The sequence below is a fragment of the Lycorma delicatula genome, chromosome 2, assembly GCF_047948215.1.
Source record: "Lycorma delicatula isolate Av1 chromosome 2, ASM4794821v1, whole genome shotgun sequence".
Lineage (NCBI taxonomy): Eukaryota > Metazoa > Arthropoda > Insecta > Hemiptera > Fulgoridae > Lycorma > Lycorma delicatula.
Window position 1 is genome coordinate 203,127,809 of NC_134456.1, and position 11,617 is coordinate 203,139,425.

The window sequence follows — 11,617 nt, forward strand, 5'->3', positions numbered from 1 at the left end:
CTGTATTTTAACCGCATATTTTTATACATGTAATAGCTAAAGGTTTTTATTTATTAATAAAACTTTAATAATATTTTGTTTGCAATTAATAACAGTCCCTTCACTGTTTTTAGCTTTATTTCTGGAAAAAGTTATAATTTTATTAAATGAATTAAGATAGTGCAAATTGCAATTTCAAACATTTAATCAATTATATTGATTCATAACCTTAAAATGTGAAAGATTTTAATGAGCCATTTTTGATGTTAAATAATTTATTTTTATGCCAGTAGATAAATTATTCTTTTCCAAATCATCATCTATAGTCTTCTCTATAGCACTTACTTCCTTTTGATTTGAGTTAATAAGTTTAGTTTCTGATAGCCTATTTTGTATATCGTGTTGACTGTTGTTTTTTTTTGTACATCATGTTGTTTTTTTTTCGTACTTTTTTTCTTGTTAAAACAAAACTGTTAACATTGTTTTGCTTCTAAGTTTTTTTTCTAATTTGTAAAGAAGTTATTCTATAATTTTGAAGATATTAGAAGAAAACTAATAACCAAGGACCCATTTCAGGGCCATTGAACATAACATAGATCTCTTTTTTTTCTTTTTGTTTACTGTTACTTCCACTGTATTCTCACTGTAAAGCAGTTTTCAAGTCTGCTATGATTGTGTGATATTAAGTGCATCCTTAACAAATATGTTTTTATTTGCTTTTTTTTAAATTCCTAGATTAAACTGAAGTTGAGCTTGATAATATTCCCCCATCAATTAAAACCCCCATGGATGGATGGATTGAATTCTACAGTCTACTGGTTTCCTTCCTCATTAATCCTTTTTAACTTTCCTGATGTTTGCTTAAATAACAATCATAACCTGTATATAGAATTAATTATAGTTATCTTTTTTTCTTTCATGTAAATTAGAAGAATAATTCTGTTAACACTTATATTTTATAAAGCATTTTATTTCTTAAGAAATATTGTTTTTGATGATTTTGATTCTTTTTCATTGAAGATCAGTAAGCAATATTTAATAAACAGGACATGATTTTTTTTTTAACTTCATGCCCTAACCCATGTATTTATTATTTGTTTTAATAATTCCTTTACCATTTCATGAGAATGATTTTATTTGTATTGGAGTAGTCTGTAGATCAGAGTTACAAATATTTTTATTGTTATCTTTTTCTTTAGAATTTTGTAAACGCGTTTGGTTATTAATTTATTTATTTAATTTAAAAAAATTTTTAATACAGTAATGTTAATTAAAATTGTATTTGTGAGATGTACGTTAGCCTTTATAATTTTTATTAAATTATTTGGATTAAGTAATAGTTCATTTCATTTTAAACCTTAAAAAATGTATTTATCATCAATGGCTTATTAAAGTTAAATGTATCAGTATCAAAATTATTATTTAATATTATAGAGGGAATTTTACTGATTTTATGAGATGTAAAAAATGAACGCTAAATGAAACAAAATATTGCAGTTTGCACATTCTTTTGTGATCTGATAATATTGGAATTAAAATTTGCCCAGAAAATTACTTCAGAAGGACTGTTATGAGTTGAACATTTGCTTTGTTTGAAATATTGTACTTTATCCAAAATTATGTTGTGATTTGTTTTGCCCGTAACTATCACTTAACAAAATATTAATAACAGGTTTTGTAAATTATAATAAATATTTATATAACTTAAATTATTAATTCTTTTTGCCCATGAATTAATTGAATCGTTTTTCTCTTTAACTTACAGCCATTATATGATTAATTTTGTTGGTTGTGGCAGTTTTAAAATTTTTACTACATCGTGATAAATAATGACTCTGAATACATATAATTATGTGAATTTAATGTGAGGATTAAGAGACCTAATTGTTTTTCTCCTTCATCAGTTTCATTTCCTTTTTTTTGTGTGCTCAAACTATCATTAAAATTTCATATATAATTTAAATATAACTGAATGTTTAATTAATACTAGATCCCAGTAATATCTCCTAACTTAACTAGTGTTAGTTTTACAATTGTAGCTAATTATTACATGATATATGAGATTTTAAACTGAACAGTAATGCATGTTTGGCAAGCCTATTGGACACAGTCTTATTTTTAGAAGCAATATTAAAAGTAGGATTGTTATTTTGTAACAAAAACTGGAACAGTGTTTTCACATAGCTTACTTAACTTTATTACTAAGCTATTAATACGTTTATCTCTGACTTTGAAAATCGTACAAGAAATCTATAGTGAGAAGAAGTAGCATTTCATATCCAAATTGTGATATCTTATAGGCAGTTAATTTTGTGTCATCTAACATTTTTTTTTATTGTAATAGCTTGATTTTAGCAACATAATTGCTGTGGACAGTACTATATTGGGTTTTCAGCAAGACATGCTATTCATGATTAAATATAATCTGCTGTGGCTATTCCTAACTTTAACAATAAAAGTGTATAGTTGACTTTCCATCAAGTCTATGTGTAATGTCATATTAAACATTAATCATTTGTCTCATTAAACATTATAAAATCAATATTTAAAAAACTTCACGTAATCAGCCAAATATGTTTTGAATTTAAAAAAGTATTTAATCTTTTATATTTTTATCCTGTTAGCTATTCTGTACATGTCATGTGAAATATAACTGAAGTGTACATCTAACTAAAACTTTAATAGTTTGCAAATGAAAAAAACATGTTTTTTATCCTTTAAGAATTTTAAAATATTCAGATTCAGGTCATCGTTGTCTACATTGGCTATTTGAACACATTTAAAACTGTATAACTTAAATTTTAAATTGCGTAAATGGAATTTAGTATATAATGAATGTTCACTGGTGGTGTTTTTAGTTACTGATGACAATTTTCTTCATTTAGTCAATACAGCAAATTGTTGTGTAACTGAAAACTGTTGTGTATTTCTTTTAAGAGTGTGTGTTTATTATAGTAAATATCAAAGTGATAATTATTTGAAATTTATTTTTATAGACATGATCGTCTCGCACCATGATTCATATTATATATCATATAGATACTTGATTTTGGTGGACTATTATCTTTCACTGTATTTATATTCAAAACATTTTCTATAATTTCATTAACTAGTGCTTTTTTTTGTAAGTTTCTTGTGGAAAAAAGTTTTCCTATATATAACTGAACATTCTTAATAATAATAATAATGGGTTATCCAAATATTTATTATATAAAGTGATAATTAAAAAATATTTGGATAAATATTTTTTATGGGTACAAGTTATACAGTCAACTCCCAATTTTCTACAAGCGGCTTAACCATGATGGCCTTGGAAAAAATAAAGTTTTTAAAAATTTTAAGTTTTTGCATCGTTCTGTGATAGGTTTTATTCCTTCATTCATTTGCTACTTGAATTGTGCTTAGTTTTGAATATGATAATGATGTAATATAGTTCATTGTGCGATTGCTAGGCAAATTATGAAGTTTAATTAAAAGAAAGTGTTTTCAGTCGTTAAAACAATAATCAGTATTCAATAAAACAGTAAAATGCATACAATTTATTAAATCTTTTTTTTTTAATGTGTGCATTTTTTTCTGGTTAGCTACTGTAGTTTTAAGCGTTTGTTAATGCATTACTTAGTACGTACACTACTGTATGCACATTTATTTATGCACAGTAGTAGTGATAGTGAAAATTTGTTATATGTTAATGCATATTTTCAATAAACTTCTGGATATTACTTTTACCAGGTACGTTGTAGTATAATGTACTAAATTTATTTTATTATTTACTGTTATACATTGATATAGTAGTCCACATGTATACTGTACTGTGTATTACAAATATTATTTTTGGATTGGCAATAGTTTGTCTATAATTTTGGATTATCCACATCCCAGTTATCGGGAAAATCAGGAGTAGGCTGTATTTACAAATAAATTGTGTATAGAATTGCCAATATTGGAAAAATAAACCATCTTTCAAAGTAGTTAAAAATTAGAATACTAAATATTGGGTAGTTTAGAGGTTTAAGGGAAAAAATAAATGGCAAACCGTATTTGATCTTTACAAGTTAACCAAGAATAAAAAAAAGAAATATTTTATAAGATTGCAATGCATTTTAGATTTCGTATTTGAACTTTTGTGTCAAGAATACAGATTTAAAGCCCTTAAATCACAACATTATGTCTTGATGGAAAGTAAATAATCCACATTTACTCGTACTTGTATATCCACATACATATACTGGTTCCACTGTTATGTTAACATACCACAAGTAACTTTTTCTGGTAAGCAAGTGCTAAAATTACAATAAAGTTGCTTTGTAATGCATGTATTGGAAACAAATTTTCTACTGTATACTATCTGAATATTATGAGCTTAAAATATGCTTTTCATAAACAGTATTCCTGGTAGCAGCTAATATCTTACATAGTTCATCTCTGTAGCAGTGCAGTCAAATTAAGTCTTTTACATCTCAACAATTTAATACACGACTGGCCAGCTGGTCATTTATTAATATGACAAAAATTTTTTTTCAAGTGGTGTCTGAAATTTTATATGCATTAAGAAATTTAAAGAAATAATGTTTCCTAAAATTACTTAAATATGAAATTTATACAGATTTTGATGATTTATATTTCTTGCATTTAACAAAGCCTGCAGAGAACTTGCAGTCCGCTTGCAACCATCGCTGTATGTCTTTTTTGTAACATATTCTGACAAGTTACACAACTAGTTTTTCTTGGATGCATGTGTTTTCTTACTCCCAGATTCATGTGTACAGTAGTATTTCCAGTGTAGCATTGGTTCTATACATAAGAGTTGTGATTATAATAGTAGTATTAAACAAGGCAAGGTGATCGACCAACCATAATTCTTTAGGAATTATTACAGCTGCACCTGTTTTAGTGATATGTCTGTGTTATTAACTGTTGGGCATGAATTCAAAGAATAGAAATTCAATTAAAAAAAGATTTGGGATTTATTTCTCTCCACAAACCATATTTCCAAATTAAATGTTTGTAGACACAGTGGCTTTAAAGAATTTGGTGTTAAGACATTATCAAATAATATGGAAGTGAGAAAATTGTAGTAGTTTTCCCAACAATGATTTAGAAGAAGCAATGGATGAGGTCCTATATAAGAACAAAATGAAATGTGAAAAGACTGGATAAAACAGTAGATATAAAATGCGGAATAGCACAGGCGAAAAGAGCTTTCAGTAGGAAATATAATTTGCTTACATCAAAAATTACCTTAAACACCAGGAAAATGTTTTTGAAAATATGTGTTAGGAGTATAATTTTATATGGAAGTGAAACTTGGACAATCTGAGAAGAAAAGTTTAGAAGCTTTTGATAATGTGGTGCTGTATGAGAATATAAAAAATCAGATGTGTGGATAAAGTGACAAATGATGAAAAAAGAAGCATTTTGAAAAATATACCTAGAGACAGACTTATAGGCCATATCTTATATGGCATCTTGAAATAGTTGCTTTGATACTGGGGGTAACGGGTAGATGGAAAAATTGTGCAGGCAGGCAATGTTTGAAAAACAATTGTTAGGGATGTAGGGGTTGTACCGAGATGAAACTATTGGCACTTGACACAGAATGTATGAATATGTTCATAGAATCTTAATTTGTCAGCGAATAACAAAAAAAAATATTACAAAATATGACTAATGTATAAAATTGCTTGCCAACGTAGTGTAGTTCCATAAATAATTTTTACTTTTCTTTTTCCTAGCCTCCGATAATTACCATTCAGATAATACTTCAGAGGATATGTATGAGTGTAAATGAAGTGGTGTAGTCTTGTACAGTCTCAGTTTGACCATTCCTGAGATGTGTGGTTAATTGAAACCCAACCACCAAAGAGCGCCAGTATCCATGACATAGTATTCAAATCCATGTAAAAATAACTGACTACTAGGACTTGAATGCTGGAACTCTCGACTTCCAAACAGCTGATTTGGGAAGACATGTTCACCACTAGACCAACCTGGTGGGTTTAGTCATTTTTAATAGACTATCTAAACTTAACTCATCAGGAACACACAACATTTAATTTCCACCCAAATTACACTATTTATCAAACTCCACTGAAATGAGTTTAATGTAATTTTACAATAAAATGATATGAAATTTCTTTCATCTCACAATAACATTAAAGATTTAAATAATGTCTTAAGTTTTGCAAACTGTCTTTCAGAAGGTAGGTTACATTTATTTCTCTTAAACTTTTCTATCTCCAGTTCTGTTGTATCTTCTAAATTGAATATTAACATTCTTTGGGCAATGTAATTTTTAACACATGCCCAAACATTCTCAGTAACATTTAAGTTGGGATGATAAGGTGGTAATCAGACAACAGTATGTCATTTTTCAGCAAAGAATCTATTTTGTATGTTCGAAATTGTGACTTATGTATTTTTATCAGCGTATACTATTCAGGTTGAACTTTTCATGTGAAAGTTGAGGATGCATTGTTTTTTGGAATTTGAATTAGAAGCTGGATTTATTTGAACATTGTGATAAAAGTGCATCACTATAAGAGATTCAATAGCAATTGAGAACCAATTTTTGAAAATTATTAAAATTCATATCGTCATAGTAATAGCCTGTTTTTTGACCCAATTTCTGAGCCTTTCTGAAGTCCATGCTTTACCATTTGTGTGGGAAGAATGTATATAGGTTTTATCTATATATATATATGTATGTATAGACTATTTTCATCTGTGTACTCCATTAAGGAGCACAGATAATTTTAGCCTTTTATATAATTTTCATGACTATTGTTTTCTCTTTTACTAATGGCAAAAGTTAACTCAGGAAAGGGGGTATTCTTCATGCTGCGAATGTAACTCATTCGCTGTACTTCAAAAAACTGTCCTTTGTTGAAATCGAGATCAGTTACTTCCTAGGTCATTTTTTTTTAGGAATACTGAATTCATTTCTTGTTTTTGTAAAATGTGCTGAAGGGATCTAATGGATACACAGGTCTGAATTTGTTTTAAATTTTTTACTGCTTCATTAAATTATAAATATTGAAAGTAATTGCTTAAGTCTGACATAATCTCCCTCAATTTTAAATTACATTAAATTAAATTTACGAACAATTCAAATATGTCACAAAAAAATAATATTTTTTAACAAATAACAGTTGCAAACAAAGGTCAATTATGTAAGTATAAAATCCAGTTATTGGTTATAAAAATAAAGTACTTAAACATGATGTTTTCATTCAGAGTTCTAATCTCAACTGATAAGTTGTTTGCCCCTTGTACAAATTATTGCTGCGAAGCTATAGCCCAAAAGTGTCAGTAGCCAACAAATCTGGAAAATCAGTTCAGGTGTGCAACTTCAACTATCAAAATAGATTTAGATAAAAGAAATGCAAATATCACACTAAAAGAAATAGCCATTGATGTTTGTTTTTTATTTGAAATATTTTTGATTTATGTGACGACAAATTTAACACTGGTCAACAAAATTTAATTTGTTTGTTAAATGAGTGTGTGTACCTGATTCTTATATTTTTATGCTGATTTCATATATCTTAATAGATTTTTTCAGGCTATTTTTTTTGTAATTGAAATTTCTTTTGAAACAAAAAGTGTATGGTGAATGTAATATGACAATACATTACATCCATTTTGTACTCTCCTAAACCTGTTTATTTTGGATTTTTCCCTCTTCAGATTCTGACAGTAATTGGGTTCCATTTTCCCTGGTATGTTTCCATTGTAGATATCTCCTGGTGAAAGCGTTCTCCATGTTCATTGCTGATAGCACTGAAATTGTTAGGGAAAAATCCAAATGTGAATGTAAGCAATGAATTTTGAGTGACATGTTACACCTAGCTCTCTGTAGTTACTGATCTTATAGTTTCCAAGGAAGTTGTTTATCACATTTTGAAATGATTTCCATGCAGCAACCTCCAAGTTATTCAAAAGTCACTTATTAGTTTTCTTTTTTGTAGTCAAAACAAATATACCTTTATTTTAGATTCGCTTATTATATTAGGGAATTAGTTTATTTAGAAATTTAAACCATGATCCATTGCTCTAGCAAAATTTTTGAATAAACCTAATTTAATGTGTAGTGGTGGAAGATAAACTTTTTCTGGTTTTACTAATGCCTGAGTAGCAACATTCTCCTATAGTCAGTATTTCTCTGGCTATTGTTCTTTTATGTAATGGTTTTTCCTAGCCCTGCTGTCCCACTAACACAAAAAGCAACAGAACTTAGTGTACCCAAGTAAAAGTGCTATTACTTAAGATCTCAATAAATATTTCCCACACTGAATCCTGCTCAATACAAGCTTCATATTTTCATAAGACTCCATGTGAACAACGTATGCTAATGGTACTGATGTGAAGTAGACCAGCTTTCAAACTAAGCTTTGATAAGTCAAAAGTCTGCATTTCTCCCAAAGCTTCCAGTAAAAAGTCCACATCATTACACTATATTAAGTTTTCATAGTGAGAGAAGAAATGTTCTCTCAGAAGAAATTCTGACTCTGTCACGGAAAGAACTTATTTTAGTGTTTGGTTGTAAAAAATCTCATCCTTTCAGTCTTGATGCTAGTATTTTTGCTTGATTCTTTGATAAATTTAGATCACAAACCAGATCATTTAATTCTGACTTGATTAATTAAATGGGGTTCTAAGAATTTTGGTTCTCTTTCTTCGTCATCTGATTTGTCAGCACAAGATTCAACATTTTCATCTAAGTTCCATGTATCTGGTGGTGCTGGAATTGGAAGCTCTTGGCTATATGGTAGAGGGAATATTTATGAACCTAGTTACGTTCACAAAATGCTATGCTGATTGAGTTCATGATGCTACCTGAAAATAAGAATGGTAGTTATAAAAAACCTAAGCCTGATAGAAGAATTCTGATATCATATTTGCAACCAGCATGAAAAATACTATAAGAATCCGTTATTCACTCTCATTTAATAAAATCAGTGTAATTTTTATTATTAAAACTATTTTTAATTTTATTAACCATGGCCCATTGGTATTGATATATAATAGTTTCCACTTACCAACATTCTTTAATAGTATGTTCAAGCGCTTTCAGATTAGTAAACCATCCCCAGGAACATTGATATGTTATAATTATTTACTTCACATATCATTAATTATACTAACTTGAATTTTAAAAACAAAAATTATAAATATATTGATCATCTAAAGGTCAATGTTATTTGTCATGTCAGTATGACGGTCTCTACTTTTACGTTAGCAATTGAGAACTTTATACTGACATGATGAATAACATTGACACTATTTTACCTTTTGACGATCAATTGTTATATTTATAATTTTTGTTTTTAAAATTCAAGTTAGAATAATTAATATGTGAAGTAAATAATTAGAACACATTAATGTTACTGAGGATGGATTGCTAATCCGAAAGCGCTTTAACATACTATTAAAGATTGTAAGTGGAAACTATTATCTAAATAAAACTATTCTTATTTTATGGTTATTACCATATAAATACATTTTGTTAGTTAAGTGCGTGTTTCTTTTCATATATGATCTATTGGTTTTTTTCGCATTTAGAATGATTGAACTCTTTGTCTTTCTCTGCATTTAATCATTTCAACAAAAAAAATCATTAAGTATGAAATTCATTTTAGTCAGATTTGAAAAAAAAATCCAATTCTTATTTATATGTGGCCTCTGGAAAATTTTACGTCATCAGTATAAACCATGGTACAATTTGGGTGGGCCAGGCCTGATTTATACAGTATTTCTAGGTGAAAACATGAAATAACAAGTGCAGTAATCGGATGTTAGAAATTAACAATATAAGAGTTTTTAAAAAATATACCAGTTTTAGAAAATGTATAAAAACTTTATTTTGTAACAATCTGATTTATTTGAAATTTGCTAAACCTTCAAAAATTCTTGATTGTAGGATATTTGATATAACCTTGATTCTCTCTTTTACTACTACATTTCTTCTACTACTATTGTTGAAGTACATTTATCACTTCCTTAAAATGTACTGAAGTGAATTTTAACTTCTATTATATGAAACATAGTGTACAATAAAATTATAAGACTGGGAAAAAAATTAATCATGTCAAATAAAAAAATTGTTTTTTGTATTTATCTAAAGTGAAGGTAAGTTTTCTTAATGTTAAACGGTCACCCAACTTTTGAATAGTAAATTGTGACAGCTGAAGTTGAATTTTTTACTTTGTTCTTGGAGGAACATGGATGCACTTTGTATAAAGATAGTGTACACAACTAAAATTGGAAAAAGGAAAAATGATTCCTTGATGGCCTGTAGGTGCAACACAGAATTTTATAATTTTTGTTGCACTTTCAATATTTAATAACTTATTACAAAATAATCATATAAAACTATTAGGCAATAAAATTTTTGTAATGCTCAATTCACAAAAAGTTCTATTCTGGTCAAAATGTTGTTTTTTTTTTGTGTACTTAATGTAAAGTTACTATATTGCAAACATTTTAAAAATTGCATGAATTTGAAAAAAATATTAAAGTATTTTGAAAAACACAATTGCCCTTGGTAAATTAAAACTAAATGTAACCACTTTGTATGAAAAACATTAAAACACATTTTTCACACCCTAAGACAACACATCACAAACATTGTGAATAAAAATTTTTTTTTCTATGAATTGATTCAATGCATTTGTTTATTTGTGAGGGGCTGGGTCTATTGTCAGCATATTATCGCATTTTTGTTTGCGTAATGCCTGGTGTATGGATATTCCTGTAAATTGTATGTCTGTGTAAATTATCACACTAGTTTTTTTGAGTGTAAGCTGATTACTAATAGTTTCAAACTCCAATAGTATTTTGTCATTCAATAGGTCCTGCCATATTTGTTGTTCACTTCTGTACCTAGTTGTCGATTTTGTAGGTTATTTTTGTATGGGTAGTGGTTAAAAAGTGGAACTTCCAAGAATTGGCAGTATTTTACTTTCAAAATATTAATGTAATTTCATAAACAATATTAGAAATTAATTAAATATTTAAAAGAAAAAATTCTGTAATTCGTAAAAGCATAACATTGTTTACTCAACCACATGAACAGATTGAAGTTTGCATTAAATTCAGAGTGATTATTTCAAGTTGCATTTTTACCAATTATTGAGATGGTTATACTTTGTAGCTGCCAGTAATTGAAAAACGTAGGAATACATTATGTAACTACTACCCATTCAAAAGATAAATTAGGTAGTTACACTATGTGATTCCTGCTCCTCAAAGAGTTAACCCTCCTTACCTTGCAGAATCCTTATTAATCTAAGAGACCAAAATTTCTATGCAAGTATAAACACAATTTGTTGCTTGTGGCTTTTAATTTAATGCATACTTGTACTTTTATTAATCTTATTAAATTGCCTTAGATACTGGACACAAATTTATTCTTAAATCAAGACTCTATGACTGTTGTTTCATTTATAGTAACATTCTGTTAGTAGTATGCTTTATTGAGGTAGTATACATCAAGGTATTTTAACTGAAAAAATGAATACAGATACTTTATAAGCAGAAAAAAAGCTTTTTTCTTCATTAAATTTTTATCACCCTTCCTCCCAACACTGATGCACGACTCCAATTGATCGTAAAGGAAGAATAAATCTGTTCAGTC